Here is a 13,432-nt window from a genome sequence, read left to right on the forward strand (position 1 = left end):
TATTTCCGAAACTGGGCAAGCTGTTTGAATATTGTTTGCGGAAATCAAGCCGGGCATTAACAGAGATAATTTATCGCAAACCTGAAACATCACAATGACGTCATATTCGTTTTTATGACGTCATTATTAAGAGGACGTGGATCTACACTCATTTGAACTTGTTTGCAATGCGGTGCAGAGATTTCACTCCCTCTTTCACTCCATCATCTGTTCCAAAGTCATGTGCAAGGCCATCACCCTCCCATTGCCTTCTCACATTCCTCATGCATGGACGTGGCAATTGGCTCTTCCTCTTCTCAACGTCACCACTTTTCCCAATGACAGTAACTCCTTCAAACAAGAAATCTTTCAAAAAGCCTGGACAAGAACTCCTTCAAACAAGAAATCTTTCAAAAAGCCTGGACAAGAACTCCATCAAACAAGAAATCCTCGAAAGAGCCAGGACAGGAACTGCTTCCAGCAAGACATCCTTGAAACAGCCTGAAGAAGAACTCCTTCAAACAAGAAATCTTTCAAAGAGCCTGGACAAGAACTCCATCAAACAAGAAATCCTTGAAAGAGCCGGGACAGGAACTGCTTCCAGCAAGACATCCTTGAAAAAGCCCAGACATGATCTCCTTCAAACAACAAATCTATCCAAGAGCCTGGACAAGAACTCCTTCAATGACAATGTGAAATTCATTCTATATTTCAATCCATTGTCAGACACAAAACAAAATGATGTTATTGAAAAAAGTGTTGCATTGACTGGGAATTGAACCCAGGTCTCCCACATGGCAAGTGAGAAGTCTCCCACTGAACCACCAACGCCATGAAATTCACACCAATGGAAACATGACCAGTCTGGGAATTGCACAACTTCACATCAAAGGGAAATGTCTTCATCCTGATGACTTTTCGAATTCCATTTGTTCATGGCATCATAAAAAATATTGGTTGCAATGCTGTGCAGAGATTTCACTTCCTCTTTCACTCCATCATCTATTCCAGTGTCATGTGGAAGGAAATCACCCTCCCTTTGCCTTCTCACACTCCTGATGCAGGGACGTGACAATTTGCTGTTCCTCTTCTCAATGTCACCACTTTTCCCAATGACGAAAACACCTTCAAACAAGAAATCCTTGAATGAGCCTGAACAGGGACTCCATCAAACAGGAAATCTTTCATAGAGCATGGACAAGAACTCCATCAAACAAGAAATCCTTGAAAGAGCCAGGAAAGGAACTGCTTCCAGCAAGACATCCTTGAAAAAGCACAGACATGATCTCCTTCAAACAACAAATCTATCCAAGAGCCTGGACAGGAACTCCTTCAATGACAATGTGAAATTCATTCTATATTTCAATCCATTGCCAGACACAAAACAAAATGATGTTATTGAAAAAAGTGTTGCATTGACTGGGAATTGAACCCAGGTCTCCCACATGGCAAGCGAGAATTCTACCACTGAACTACCAATGCCATGAAACTCACACCAATGGAAACATGACCAGTCTGGGAATTGCACAACTTCACATCAAAGGGAAATATCTTCATCCTGATGACTTTTCGAATTCCATTTGTTCATGGTATCATAAAAAATATTGGTTGCAATGCTGTGCAGAGATTTCACTTCCTCTTTCACTCCATCATCTATTCCAGTGTCATGTGGAAGGAAATCACTCTCCCCTTGACTTCTCACACTCCTGATGCAGGGACGTGGCAATTGGCTCTTCCTCTTCTCAACGTTTCCACGATTCCCAATGAAGAGAACTCCTTCAAAAAAGAAATCTTTGAAAGAAGCTCCAAAGTAACTACTTCAAATAAGAAAGCTATTGAAGATCCTGAAAACGAACTCTTTCAAATATGAAATGTTTCACCGAGCCTGGACAAGAACTCCTTCAAACAAGAAATCCTTCAAAGAGCCTGGACAAGAACTCCTTCAAACAAGAAATCTTAAAACGAGCCTGGACAAGAACTCCTTCATGCAAGAAATCCTTGAAAGAACTGGGACAGGAACTCCTTCAAGCAAGAGATCCTTGAAAGAGCCGGGACAAGAACTCCATCAAACAAGAAATCCTTGAAAGAGCCAGGACAGGAACTCCTCCAAACGAGAAATCTGACAAAGAGCCGGGACAGGAACTCCTCCAAACGAGAAATCTGACAAAGAGCCGGGACAGGAACTGCTTCAATGACAATGTGAAATTCATTCTATATTTCAATCCATTGACAGACACAAAACAAAATGATGTTATTGAAAAAAGTTTTGCATTGACTGGGAATTGAACCCAGGTCTCCCACATGGCAAGCGAGAATTCTACCACTGAACTACCAATGCCATGAAACTCACACCAATGGAAACATGACCAGTCTGGGAATTGCACAACTTCACAACAAAGGGAATATCTTCATCCTGATGACTTTTCGATTTCCATTTGTTCATGGCATCATGAAAAATATCTTTCGATCCTCTTGGAGGATCTCTCAGTCTTACTCACGTTGTTGTTCTTCATCTTCTTCTTGTGGACTTTTTTGTTTCACAGCCTCCAGTTTTCATCGAAACTTCCTGAAACTGGGCAAATATATGTCGAAATTCCCTGCGCAGACAGTCACCATCTCCGATTTTGAAAATTCCTCCGAGAAAAAAAGTTATGACGTCAAAATATCTCCGCTAATGGAAATCGCCTAAAACGTTTTCTACGAAACAAGGCAAGCTTTTTAAATTCTATTTGCGGGAATCAAACGGGGCATAACAGAGATGAACTACCGCGCATATGATACATGACGATGACGTCATATCAATTTTTATGACCTCGTTCCTATTTTTTGACATTTTTAGTTTCACAACCCAGAGTTTTCATCGGATCTTCGTGAAATTTGCCATGTATATGCAGAAAGCCCACGCGCTGGCAGTAACCATCTCCGATTTTGGAAATTCTTCCGAGAAAAAAAGTTGACGTCATAATATCACAGCTGATGGATTTCGCCAATACCATTATCTCCGAAACTGGGCAAGCTGTTTGAATTTTGTTTGTGGGAATCAAGCCGGGCATTAGCACAGATAATTTATCGCAAACCTGACACATTACAATAACGTCATATTCGTTTTTATGACGTCATCATTTAGAGGAGGAGGATTTTCGCTCATTTGAGCTTGTTTGCAATGCTGTGCAGAGATTTCACTTCCTCTTTCACTCCATCATCTGTTCCAAAGTCATGTGCAAGGCAATCACTCTCCCCTTGCTTTCTCACACTCCTTATGCAGGGACGTGGCAATTGGCTCTTCCTCTTCTCAACGTCACCACTTTTCCAAATGACAGCAACTCCTTCAAACAAAGAAATCATTGAAAGAACCAGGACAGGAACTCCTTCAAACAAAAAATCCTTGAAAGGACCAGGACAGGAACTCTTTCAAACAAGAAATCCTTGAATGAGCCTGAACAGGGTCTCCATCAAACAGGAAATCTTTCATCGAGCCTGGACAAGAACTCCTAAAAACAAGAAATCTGACAACGAGCCTGGACAAGAACTCCTTCAAAAAAGAAATCTGACAACGAGCCTGGACAAGAACTCCATCAAACAAGAAATCCTTGAAAGAGCCAGGACAGGAACTGCTTCCAGCAAGACATCCTTGAAAAAGCACAGACATGATCTCCTTCAAACAACAAATCTATCCAAGAGCCTGGACAGGAACTCCTTCAATGACAATGTGAAATTCATTCTATATTTCAATCCATTGCCAGACACAAAACAAAATGATGTTATTGAAAAAAAGTGTTGCATTGACTGGGAATTGATCTCACGTATCCCACATGGCAAGCGAGAATTCTACCACTGAACTACCAATGCCATGAAACTCACACCAATGGAAACATGACCAGTCTGGGAATTGCACAACTTCACATCAAAGGGAAATGTCTTCATCCTGATGACTTTTCGATTTCCATTTGTTCATGGCATCATGAAAAATATTGTTTGCAATGCTGTGCAGAGATTTCACTTCCTCTTTCACTCCATCGTCTATTCCAGTGTCATGTGGAAGGAAATCACCCTCCCGTTGCCTTCTCACACTCTCGATGCAGGGACGTGGCAATTTGCTGTTCCTCTTCTCAATGTCATCACTTTTCCCAATGACGAAAACACCTTCAAACAAGAAATCCTTGAAAGAGCCTGAACAAGGACTCTTTCAAACAGGAAATCTTTCAAAGAGCATGGACAAGAACTCCTTAAAACAAGAAATCTGACAACGAGCCTGGACAGGAACTCATTCAAACAAGAAATCTGACAATGAGCCTGGACAAGAACTCCATCAAACAAGAAATCCTTGAAAGAACTGGGACAAGAACTCCTTCAAACAAGAAATCCTTGAATGAGCCTGAACAGGAACTGCTTCCAACAAAAAATCTTTCAAAGAGCCAGGACAGGAACTCCTTCAAACAAGAAATCCTTGAATGAGCCTGGACAAGAACTCCTTCAAAAAAGAAATCTGACAACGAGCCTGGACAAGAACTCCATCAAACAAGAAATCCTTGAAAGAGCCAGGACAGGAACTGCTTCCAGCAAGACATCCTTGAAAAAGCACAGACATGATCTCCTTCAAACAACAAATCTATCCAAGAGCCTGGACAGGAACTCCTTCAATGACAATGTGAAATTCATTCGATATTTCAATCCATTGCCAGACACAAAACAAAATGATGTTATTGAAAAAAGTGTTGCATTGACTGGGAATTGAACCCAGGTCTCCCACATGGCAAGCGAGAATTCTACCACTGAACTACCAATGCCATGAAACTCACACCAATGGAAACATGACCAGTCTGGGAATTGCACAACTTCACATCAAAGGGAAATATCTTCATCCTGATGACTTTTCGATTTCCATTTGTTCATGGCATCATGAAAAATATTGTTTGCAATTCTGTGCAGAGATTTCACTTCCTCTTTCACTCCATCATCTATTCCAGTGTCATGTGGAAGGAAATCACCCTCCCGTTGCCTTCTCACACTCCTGATGCAGGGACGTGGCAATTTGCTGTTCCTCTTCTCAATGTCACCACTTTTCCCAATGACGAGAACACCTTCAAACAAGAAATCCTTGAAAGAGCCTGAACAAGGACTCTTTCAAACAGGAAATCTTTCAAAGAGCATGGACAAGAACTCCTTAAAACAAGAAATCTGACAACGAGCCTGGACAGGAACTCATTCAAACAAGAAATCTGACAATGAGCCTGGACAAGAACTCCATCAAACAAGAAATCGTTGAAAGAACTGGGACAAGAACTCCTTCAAACAAGAAATCCTTGAATGAGCCTGAACAGGAACTGCTTCCAACAAAAAATCTTTCAAAGAGCCAGGACAGGAACTCCTTCAAACAAGAAATCCTTGAATGAGCCTGAACAGGAACTCCTTCAAACAAGAAATCTGACAACGAGCCTGGACAAGAACTCCATCAAACAAGAAATCCTTGAAAAAGCACAGACATGATCTCCTTCAAACAACAAATCTGTCCAAGAGCCTGGACAGGAACTCCTTCAATGACAATGTGAAATTAATTCCATATTTCAATCCACTGCCAGACACAAAACAAAATGATGTAATTCAAAAAAGTGTTGCATTGACTGGGAATTGAACCCAGGTCTCCCACATGGCAAGCGAGAATTCTACCACTGAACTACCAATGCCATGAAACTCACACCAATGGAAACATGACCAGTCTGGGAATTGCACAACTTCACATCAAAGGGAAATATCTTCATCCTGATGACTTTTCGATTTCCATTTGTTCATGGCATCATGAAAAATATCTTTCGATCCTCTTGGAGGATCTCTCAGTCTTACTCACGTTGTTGTTCTTCATCTTCTTCTTGTGGACTTTTTTGTTTCACAGCCTCCAGTTTTCATCGAAACTTCCTGAAACTGGGCAAATATATGTCGAAATTCCCTGCGCAGACAGTCACCATCTCCGATTTTGAAAATTCCTCCGAGAAAAAAAGTTATGACGTCAAAATATCTCCGCAAATGGAAATCGCCTGAAACATTTTCTACGAAACGAGACAAGCTTTTTAAATTCTGTTTGCGGGAATCAAACAGGGCATAACAGAGATGAACTACCGCGCATATGATACATCACGATGACGTCATATCAATTTTTATGACCTCGTTCCTATTTTTTGACATTTTTAGTTTCACAACCCAGAGTTTTTATCGGATCTTCGTGAAACTTGCCATGTATATGCAGAAAGCCCACGCGCTGGCAGTAACCATCTCCGATTTTGGAAATTCTTCCGAGAAAAAAAGTTGACATCATAATATCACAGCTGATGGATTTCGCCTATACCATTATCTCTGAAACTGGGCAAGCTGTTTGAATTTTGTTTGCGGGAATCAAGCCGGGCATTAGCACAGATAATTTATCACAAACCTGACACATTACAATAATGTCATATTCGTTTTTATGACGTCATCATTTAGAGGAGGAGGATCTTCGCTCATTTGAGCTTGTTTGCAATGCTGTGCAGAGATTTCACTTCCTCTTTCACTCCATCATCTGTTCCAAAGTCATGTGCAAGGCAATCACTCTCCCCTTGCGTTCTCACACTCCTCATGCATGGACGTGGCAATTGGCTCTTCCTCTTCTCAACGTCACCACATTTCCAAATGACAGCAACTCCTTCAAACAAGAAATCTTTGAAAGAACCTCCAAAGGAACCACTGAAAATGAAAAAATCTATTTAATAGCCTGGACAATAACTCCTTCAAACAAAGACATCATTGAAAGAACCAGGACAGGAACTCCTTCAAACAAAAAATCCTTGAAAGGACCAGGACAGGAACTCTTTCAAACAAGAAATCCTTGAATGAGCCTGAACAGGGACTCCATCAAACAGGAAATCTTTCATAGAGCATGGACAAGAACTCCATCAAACAAGAAATCCTTGAAAGAGCCAGGAAAGGAACTGCTTCCAGCAAGACATCCTTGAAAAAGCACAGACATGATCTCCTTCAAACAACAAATCTATCCAAGAGCCAGGACAGGAACTGCTTCAATGACAATGTGAAATTCATTCTATATTTCAATCCATTGCCAGAGACAAAACAAAATGATGTTATTGAAAAAAGTGTTGCATTGACTGGGAATTGAACCCAGGTCTCCCACATGGCAAGCGAGAATTCTACCACTGAACTACCAATGCCATGAAACTCACACCAATGGAAACATGACCAGTCTGGGAATTGCACAACTTCACATCAAAGGGAAATATCTTCATCCTGATGACTTTTCGAATTCCATTTGTTCATGGTATCATAAAAAATATTGTTTGCAATGCTGTGCAGAGATTTCACTTCCTCTTTCACTCCATCATCTATTCCAGTGTCATGTGGAAGGAAATCACCCTCCCGTTGCCTTCTCACACTCCTGATGCAGGGACGTGGCAATTGGCTCTTCCTCTTATCAACGTTTCCACTATTCCCAATGAAGAGAACTCCTTCAAACAAGAAATCTTTGAAAGAAGCTCCAAAGTAACTACTTCAAATAAGAAAGCTATTTAAGATCCTGAAAACGAACTCCTTCAAACATGAAATGTTTCACCGAGCCTGGACAAGAACTCCTTCAAACAAGAAATCCTTCAAAGAGCCTGGACAAGAACTCCTTCAAACAAGAAATCTTAAAACGAGCCTGGACAAGAACTCCTTCATGCAAGAAATCCTTGAAAGAACTGGGACAGGAACTCCTTCAAGCAACACAACCTTGAAAGAACTGCCACAAGAACCCCATCAAACAAGAAATCCTTGAAAGAGCCAGGACAGGAACTCCTCCAAACGAGAAATCTGACAAAGAGCCGGGACAGGAACTCCTCCAAACGAGAAATCTGACAAAGAGCCGGGACAGGAACTGCTTCAATGACAATGTGAAATTCATTCTATATTTCAATCCATTGACAGACACAAAACAAAATGATGTTATTGAAAAAAGTTTTGCATTGACTGGGAATTGAACCCAGGTCTCCCACATGGCAAGCGAGAATTCTACCACTGAACTACCAATGCCATGAAACTCACACCAATGGAAACATGACCAGTCTGGGAATTGCACAACTTCACATCAAAGGTAATATCTTCATCCTGATGACTTTTCGATTTCCATTTGTTCATGGCATCATGAAAAATATCTTTCGATCCTCTTGGAGGATCTCTCAGTCTTACTCACGTTGTTGTTCTTCATCTTCTTCTTGTGGACTTTTTTGTTTCACAGCCTCCAGTTTTCATCGAAACTTCCTGAAACTGGGCAAATATATGTCGAAATTCCCTGCGCAGACAGTCACCATCTCCGATTTTGAAAATTCCTCCGAGAAAAAAAGTTATGACGTCAAAATATCTCCGCAAATGGAAATCGCCTAAAACGTTTTCTACGAAACGAGGCAAGCTTTTTAAATTCTGTTTGCGGGAATCAAACAGGGCATAACAGAGATGAACTACCGCGCATATGATACATGACGATGACGTCATATCAATTTTTATGACCTCGTTCCTATTTTTTGACATTTTTAGTTTCACAACCCAGAGTTTTCATCGGATCTTCGTGAAATTTGCCATGTATATGCAGAAAGCCCACGCGCTGGCAGTAACCATCTCCGATTTTGGAAATTCTTCCGAGAAAAAAAGTTGACGTCATAATATCACAGCTGATGGATTTCGCCAATACCATTATCTCCGAAACTGGGCAAGCTGTTTGAATTTTGTTTGTGGGAATCAAGCCGGGCATTAGCACAGATAATTTATCGCAAACCTGACACATTACAATAACGTCATATTCGTTTTTATGACGTCATCATTTAGAGGAGGAGGATTTTCGCTCATTTGAGCTTGTTTGCAATGCTGTGCAGAGATTTCACTTCCTCTTTCACTCCATCATCTGTTCCAAAGTCATGTGCAAGGCAATCACTCTCCCCTTGCTTTCTCACACTCCTTATGCAGGGACGTGGCAATTGGCTCTTCCTCTTCTCAACGTCACCACTTTTCCAAATGACAGCAACTCCTTCAAACAAAGAAATCATTGAAAGAACCAGGACAGGAACTCCTTCAAACAAAAAATCCTTGAAAGGACCAGGACAGGAACTCTTTCAAACAAGAAATCCTTGAATGAGCCTGAACAGGGTCTCCATCAAACAGGAAATCTTTCATCGAGCCTGGACAAGAACTCCTAAAAACAAGAAATCTGACAACGAGCCTGGACAAGAACTCCTTCAAAAAAGAAATCTGACAACGAGCCTGGACAAGAACTCCATCAAACAAGAAATCCTTGAAAGAGCCAGGACAGGAACTGCTTCCAGCAAGACATCCTTGAAAAAGCACAGACATGATCTCCTTCAAACAACAAATCTATCCAAGAGCCTGGACAGGAACTCCTTCAATGACAATGTGAAATTCATTCTATATTTCAATCCATTGCCAGACACAAAACAAAATGATGTTATTGAAAAAAAGTGTTGCATTGACTGGGAATTGATCTCACGTATCCCACATGGCAAGCGAGAATTCTACCACTGAACTACCAATGCCATGAAACTCACACCAATGGAAACATGACCAGTCTGGGAATTGCACAACTTCACATCAAAGGGAAATGTCTTCATCCTGATGACTTTTCGATTTCCATTTGTTCATGGCATCATGAAAAATATTGTTTGCAATGCTGTGCAGAGATTTCACTTCCTCTTTCACTCCATCGTCTATTCCAGTGTCATGTGGAAGGAAATCACCCTCCCGTTGCCTTCTCACACTCTCGATGCAGGGACGTGGCAATTTGCTGTTCCTCTTCTCAATGTCATCACTTTTCCCAATGACGAAAACACCTTCAAACAAGAAATCCTTGAAAGAGCCTGAACAAGGACTCTTTCAAACAGGAAATCTTTCAAAGAGCATGGACAAGAACTCCTTAAAACAAGAAATCTGACAACGAGCCTGGACAGGAACTCATTCAAACAAGAAATCTGACAATGAGCCTGGACAAGAACTCCATCAAACAAGAAATCCTTGAAAGAACTGGGACAAGAACTCCTTCAAACAAGAAATCCTTGAATGAGCCTGAACAGGAACTGCTTCCAACAAAAAATCTTTCAAAGAGCCAGGACAGGAACTCCTTCAAACAAGAAATCCTTGAATGAGCCTGGACAAGAACTCCTTCAAAAAAGAAATCTGACAACGAGCCTGGACAAGAACTCCATCAAACAAGAAATCCTTGAAAGAGCCAGGACAGGAACTGCTTCCAGCAAGATATCCTTGAAAGAGCCGGGATAGGAACTCCTTCAAACAAGAAATCTGACAAAGAGCCTGGACAAGAACTCCTCCGGACAAGAAATCCTTGAAAAAGCACAGACATGATCTCCTTCAAAAAACAAATCTGTCCAAGAGCCTGGACAGGAACTCCTTCAATGACAATGTGAAATTCATTCTACATTTCAATCCATTGACAGACACAAAACAAAATGATGTTGTTGAAAAAAGTGTTGCATTGACTGGGAATTGAACCCAGGTATGCCACGTGGCAAGTGAGAATTCTACCACTGAACGAGCAATGCCATGAAACTCACACCAATGGAAACATGACCAGTCTGGGAATTGCACAACTTCACATCAAAGGTAAATGTCTTCATCCTGATGACTTTTCGAATTCCATTTGTTCATGGTATCATAAAAAATATTGTTTGCAATGCTGTGCAGAGATTTCACTTCCTCTTTCACTCCATCATCTATTCCAGTGTCATGTGGAAGGAAATCACCCTCCCGTTGCCTTCTCACACTCCTGATGCAGGGACGTGGCAATTGGCTCTTCCTCTTATCAACGTTTCCACTATTCCCAATGAAGAGAACTCCTTCAAACAAGAAATCTTTGAAAGAAGCTCCAAAGTAACTACTTCAAATAAGAAAGCTATTTAAGATCCTGAAAACGAACTCCTTCAAACATGAAATGTTTCACCGAGCCTGGACAAGAACTCCTTCAAACAAGAAATCCTTCAAAGAGCCTGGACAATAACTCCTTCAAACAAGAAATCTTAAAACGAGCCTGGACAAGAACTCCTTCATGCAAGAAATTCTTGAAAGAACTGAGACAAGAACTCCTTCAAGCAAGAGATCCTTGAAAGAGCCGGGACAAGAAGTCCATCAAACAAGAAGCGAGTTAGCAGAGGTTAGCGAGTTAGCGAGAGTTAGCGAAAGGTTAGCGAGTTAGTTAACATGAGTTCGCGAGAGGTCTCCTTCGGGGCTCCCTGCTGACGTTCTCAAAGCTAAGTTTCCGGTTGTTATTTGTCCCGTTTTAACTGTTTAATTTTCTCACCTGCATGTTACTGTGTGTTGCTAGTTCGGTTTTGTTTCAAAAATCGTGCTATTTTGTGAGTATTTTTGTCGACGTTCTTACCTGGTGCTTGAGGCCTAGGCCTAGGCTTGAGGCCTACCGGTTCCACTCGGTGTTCGATCGTTTTTTGTTTCTTTGTTTTTTCTCCCCATGACCTTCAATTTCTATCCTCCCCATTACCTTCAATTTTGATCCTCCCCACTTTCCAAACATCCCCCATTCTCCCAACTAATCTCTTTCTTATCTCAAAAAACAAAAATAAAAAAAAATAAAAAAAAAATACCCTACAACAACAACAACACGCTCACCTTCTCCCGATTCTTATTCTTCCTATTAACTTCCTCCTCGTCTTCTTCCTCGATTTTTTTTTTATGTTTTATTTTTTTACACTTCCATGACCTAATCTGTTGAACTCTCTCATACATTATTTTTAACAACAAAAACGATCTTATAATGCTTCATCTTCCTCTCTCACACATGTGGTACTCTTTACTGTTTCACAATGCACTACTCTTCTGCTATTTTAACAGACTGCTCTCATTTCGACCTCTCCTTCATTCCTTGCCTAAAAAATCCAACTATTACAGCGCTTCTTCTCTCCATGCTCTGAATTCGCCTTCATTGCATCCATCAAGAATTGTGTTAAATCGCATCTCTGACCTAAAACTTTTAAAAACCACAGTTTGCCATGGATGTTCGCTTTCCATCAACCATTCTTTTTTTCCAACTTCAGTGCCAACTCACCTCCCTCACCCCTCACTCTCACTCTCAAAGCAACCATCCCACTCTTCTTCCTCCAAGCCTCCCTCTCACCTCTCTCAAAAATTCCCCCCTCACCTTTCTCCCACCTTTCATCCCCCTCACTCTTCCTTCTCAAAGTTTCCCCCCCTCTCATCCACCAACCTGCCTCCCTCCACTGCCCTCTCATCTCCATCTCTTCACTCCACCTCCTCAAATCCTCAACTGCCTTCTTCCTTGTCTCTTGTCCCCCCTCTCTCCCAGCACCACAGAGCCTTTTCTCCTCCTCATTCGGCCCCCTCCCCTCGCTATTCTGCAATACCCCACACTCCTTCAGCAACCCTCCTTACCTGCCCCCCTCATCCCTTGTCCTACCCTACCCCTCCCCCTCCACCTCCAGCACCCAAAGCCTCCTCCCCTTCCTCTTCATTAAAAGTGTGGACCTCAAATATCCGGGGCCTTCGCTCAAACCTTTCAGATCTTTCCATACAGGTTGCCACTGAAAAACCAGACATTATCTGCCTAACAGAAACTTTCCTCTCCCAAGACGTATCTGACTCCCAAGTATCTCTCCCTGGTTACGCCCTCTTACGGTATGACAGACCTGAGCCTCGTCCTGGTGGAGGTGTTGCTCTCTTCAAAGACTCTATTCCTCACTCTCCATGCACTGCTCTCACTCCCCCACACCCCCAGGAATACCTCTGGCTTCGGCTTCCCCTCCACTCCCACCTCATGTTTATATGTGTACTGTACCGTCCACCGAACAGTGATGACTCCATCTACACCTCACTATCCGAAAACATGGACCATCTTCTATCTTCTCATCCAAACTCTCTCTTCCTCTTATGTGGTGACTTCAATTGTCATCACGCCAGTTGGCTAGGTGTGGGTACCTCTCTCACCTGCCATGGCACCTCAGCAAAAGCTTTCTGCGACTCATTGGGACTGACTCAATCGGTCAACTTCCCGACCCGGATCTCAACCAATGGTACTCCATCTCTTCTGGATCTGATTTTGACAAATTTCCCTGACAATATCTGCTGCTCTTCCTTCGCTCCAATCGGTTCTTCTGACCACGTCCTTGTCAAAGTGGACATCTCTCTGGCTGTTATCAGAGAACCACCTCACCGCCGTCGAGTCTGGCATTTCACTCAAGCCGACTGGCAGGGTCTCCGAGCAGCCATCAAACTTACAGACTGGTCTCCTATCACTACTTTCTCAAACATCAACTAATCCTGGGAATTCTTTCAAAGAAACTTGCTCTCCCTCATGCACAGATTTATCCCCTCTCGTGTTCAGTTGTCCTACCCTTCCTCCCGCCCTTGGTTTACTGAAGCTTGTGGCGAGGCAGTTGTCCTG

At 42.1% G+C, this 13,432-nt stretch overlaps 6 non-coding genes across 6 annotated transcripts; all 6 read right to left on the minus strand.

The window, feature by feature from the left end:
- Positions 1 to 1,390: 1,390 nt before the first annotated feature.
- On the minus strand, positions 1,391 to 1,461 carry TRNAG-GCC (transfer RNA glycine (anticodon GCC)). Its single transcript has one exon. It is a non-coding gene; the product is annotated as a tRNA-Gly (tRNA).
- A 785-nt stretch (positions 1,462 to 2,246) lies between these two features.
- TRNAG-GCC (transfer RNA glycine (anticodon GCC)) lies at positions 2,247 to 2,317 on the minus strand. Its single transcript has one exon. It is a non-coding gene; the product is annotated as a tRNA-Gly (tRNA).
- A 2,378-nt stretch (positions 2,318 to 4,695) lies between these two features.
- TRNAG-GCC (transfer RNA glycine (anticodon GCC)) lies at positions 4,696 to 4,766 on the minus strand. Its single transcript has one exon. It is a non-coding gene; the product is annotated as a tRNA-Gly (tRNA).
- Positions 4,767 to 5,592: 826 nt separating this feature from the next.
- On the minus strand, positions 5,593 to 5,663 carry TRNAG-GCC (transfer RNA glycine (anticodon GCC)). Its single transcript has one exon. It is a non-coding gene; the product is annotated as a tRNA-Gly (tRNA).
- Positions 5,664 to 7,104: 1,441 nt separating this feature from the next.
- TRNAG-GCC (transfer RNA glycine (anticodon GCC)) lies at positions 7,105 to 7,175 on the minus strand. The gene has a single exon. It is a non-coding gene; the product is annotated as a tRNA-Gly (tRNA).
- Positions 7,176 to 7,960: 785 nt separating this feature from the next.
- TRNAG-GCC (transfer RNA glycine (anticodon GCC)) lies at positions 7,961 to 8,031 on the minus strand. Its single transcript has one exon. It is a non-coding gene; the product is annotated as a tRNA-Gly (tRNA).
- Positions 8,032 to 13,432: the final 5,401 nt, after the last annotated feature.

The sequence above is a fragment of the Eptatretus burgeri genome, chromosome 1 (genome assembly GCF_056783735.1).
Source record: "Eptatretus burgeri isolate ZD-2024b chromosome 1, Ebu_testis_v1, whole genome shotgun sequence".
NCBI classification, from domain to species: domain Eukaryota; kingdom Metazoa; phylum Chordata; class Myxini; order Myxiniformes; family Myxinidae; genus Eptatretus; species Eptatretus burgeri.